The sequence below is a fragment of the Solanum pennellii genome, chromosome 1 (assembly GCF_001406875.1).
Source record: "Solanum pennellii chromosome 1, SPENNV200".
NCBI classification, from domain to species: domain Eukaryota; kingdom Viridiplantae; phylum Streptophyta; class Magnoliopsida; order Solanales; family Solanaceae; genus Solanum; species Solanum pennellii.
The window spans coordinates 4,907,131-4,910,546 of NC_028637.1; the positions used below are offsets into that span (position 1 = coordinate 4,907,131).

Genomic DNA, 3,416 nt, shown 5'->3' on the forward strand with positions numbered 1-3,416 from the left:
GATAATACAACGTCAGACCCACGCTACCATAACTATCTTATACCTTGCTGGAGTATAGAATATCCTCAACTAAGTGGATCCACTAAGATATGCTTAAAAATAGTATGGAGTCATTTAAAAAGTATGATCATTTATATATGTCGGCTTTTATGTCAGTACGGGTTAGGTTCGTTGGACCGGCCTGACCTAACCCGTGATTTAATATGGTTGGTCTACGATTTTTGGAATCCATTTAAGAAGAGACTTTTTCAACCCGACCTAAATAAGACTGCAGATTTGTGGGGCATGAGAAATATGGATAGGATCAGCCCGTAAGCCAAACAAAAATGAATGAAAAAAATGAAAATAAGATAGAGTAATAAAAATAACAAGAGTCTAAACTAAAAATCTATTTAAAATTTGAAATATTACAATTTATATACAAATTATGTTTATAAAATATGTACTACGTAAAATGAAAATTCCCTAAAAGTTTAAGGGAATTAGTACGTAGACCATAACCTATGGAATATTGTCATAGTTTACCGGGTTGGTTCAAATTTTTTAAATATCAAACCAAATCATTTGTGTCGGATTTTTAAATTTATAAACCAAGCCCAAATCAATAAAAATCGAGTTTTTCAACCTCGGCTTTTTTCGTATTTTTGGATTTTTCCTATAAAGTATTTATAAAAACATAGAATTTACTTGTATTTCAAATATTTTGTTAATCCTATCAAAATACTACTATCTAGGATATTTCTTTTAAATACAAACACAAAATATGATATGATTAATGACACTAAAATATCCAATAAAAAATAATAATGAAATCGCATAAAATAAATATCGAATAATCATAATTTAAAATATTAAATTATGCTAAAATAAATTTAATAAGCATTAATTACATGACTAAATATTAAAAGATATTAAAATTATATTGTGGACTTAATTGTTTAAACCAATGTTATACTTTTTGAATGTTAAACTAAAAAGTAACTATTTTTGTTAGATGATCAATAATATAGAATAAACACTTCCACGTGCCTTTGTCTTCACACTACACAAAAAAGCAATAATTAACCATCATCCATATATCAAACAAAACACCATCTCTAGATAACATTTTTGACTTTGAATTGCACACCATTTTAGTTATAATGGAAGCAACAAATACAATTCTCTTTCTCAACAATATTACTATTGTTACCATGGATTTTCATAACAATGTTTTCTTAGATGGAGCAATTGTTATACAACACAACTCAATCATAGCTATTGGCAAATCCATCGATATTCTCACTCAATTTTGCTTTTATCTCACATCAAATCATTGACCTCCGCGGACAAATTCTCCTTCCAGGTCTTTTCTGCTTCTTAATTTATGTGATATAGATAAAATTTAAAGAGTTAATTAAGTTTTCTTTGATATGCCTTTTTGGTTTTTTTTTTTAGATATTTAAGTTGCTAATGATTATGATCGATAATAATACATAATTTTTAAATGTATAAATTTTATGAAACAAAGAGGAAGTGGTTTTTTTTTCTTTCTCTACAGACAACTTCATTAAGTATTTATCAATTTACCAACGTAATTAATTCTCTGTTCCAAATTACTGACAGGTTTTTATTATGTTTAAAAATGTGTAACAATTTAAGTTTAAACTTTTTATTTTACTCTTATTTCAGATTTATAGTCATGTAATTTTCTATGATATTTATTTTTTGGACATAATATATAGATATGTTAACCGGCATCTATGCATTTTAATTTTGAGTGTGTAAATATATATTTAAATTTCTATAAAAATTGAATAAATAGACAAATGACGTTCATGACAAATTTGGTCCTATGTGGCGTCTTACATATATTTTGTCACATGGGATGTATGGTCTAATTGTTCAATTTCATTCTAGTGTCTACTTGTGTACACCCAAAGTTGAAGGATATAGATATCAGCGGAAATCAAGTTAAATGACATATTAATGTATTATGCCTTTTTTTAACTACTAGGTCAAAATCTAGTAACTTATTACTGAGATTGGAACTTCTTTTCTTGTTTTACGTTTTATTTCTTTTGGGAAAATGCACAAGTACCCCTTAGACTATGACCGAAATCTCAGATACACACCTTAACTAAACTAAGGTCCTATTACCCCCTGAACTTAATTTTTTTTTTTAATTTTGTACATCTTTTTGGCTTACCTGTCATCCAAATATCTCCCACAATTGCGTGGAGTTACAGAGTGTGCCACGTAAGACAAAAGATGTATTAAATTACAAAAAAAATAAGTTCAGGCGTAATAGGACCTTAGTTTAGTTAAGGTGTGTCTCTGAAATTTAGGTCATAGTCTAGGGCGTAATTGTGCATTTTCTCATGTTTTTCAAATATTTCATCAATATTTTGTATGTAGGAAATTGTTAATATGCAATATTTTTTAGAGTATATATCATTTTAGAAACTTATAAAATGATGTTGAAATTGATTAGGATCTGTATTCCATTAGTCTAATAGCTTCTTTGATCAAAGCTCTTGAGAAACCAAAAATGCTCTTTTAAAATAAAAAAGAATTAGTTTAGTGAGTTTATGTGTTTGATCGAGTTTTTAAAGAAAATAAAGTGTTTTTGAGTAGTAGTAGAAATTCGGAAAAAATATTTTTTTTTTCCAAAAAAGCAATCTTGTAGTCAGTATATTTATTGAACTGTGTCCACCACTGTAACAAATTTGAAATGTTTAATTTCGGAAAAGGGCCTAAAATACCCTTGAAGTATTGAAAATGGTACAAAATTATCCTCCATCCACCTATTGGCTCCAAAATGCCCTTTTCATCCACCTATTGGCTCCAAAATACCCTTGTCATCGACCTTTGGGTTCAAAATTGACCACTTTTTTAATTGTTTTAAAATTAAACTCTTTAAATATTTTTTAAAATACTTGGCGTTCAACTATTGATTATAATTTTAATTTATTAGTATAATTTATAAACCAACCCACTACCCACTCATTACTAACTAAACCTCACTCAATTAATGATCCAATTATAATATCAAAATCGTCATAAACACAATGAAATTATAGATTCCTGAAAATGACATCCAAAATTATTCGAGTCCGAATCGAAACCCCAATTTAATTTAGGTTGAGCCGCTTATTTAGGAGGACACTTTCTTTCAAAATTGAATTAGAAATTTATGATTAAAGGTAAACAAGTAATACATCCCGAATTAATTCACGCACTTTTTTTAAATATAATTTTATAAATATTTATGATTTGTTTTAAAACCTTTAATATATTATTTTGAAAAAAAGTTACCTATGAAGTATCATCACATAATTGAGACTTAAGAATAATTAAGATGAACATAGTCAGACTTTTAAGTTTATCGGTGATTTTTATTTAGCCACTTGAATGTATGATAATTTACTTCTATA

The 3,416-nt window shown here is 27.5% G+C and overlaps 1 protein-coding gene across 8 annotated transcripts in view; it reads left to right on the forward strand.

Moving 5' to 3' along the window:
• The first annotated feature begins 1,064 nt into the window (after window positions 1–1,064).
• LOC107013566 (5-methylthioadenosine/S-adenosylhomocysteine deaminase-like) overlaps window positions 1,065–3,416 on the forward strand; it is an 8,941-nt gene continuing 6,589 nt past the window's right edge. For 5 of the 8 annotated variants that reach the window (XM_027917559.1, XM_027917573.1, XM_027917549.1 and 2 more), the window contains exon 1: window positions 1,067–1,345. The gene's annotated coding sequence lies outside the window, so the exon portion shown is untranslated. Of the gene's footprint in view, window positions 1,346–3,416 lie in introns of all 8 variants that reach the window. The other 3 variants (XM_027917527.1, XM_027917536.1, XM_027917624.1) reach the window with 2 other exon arrangements.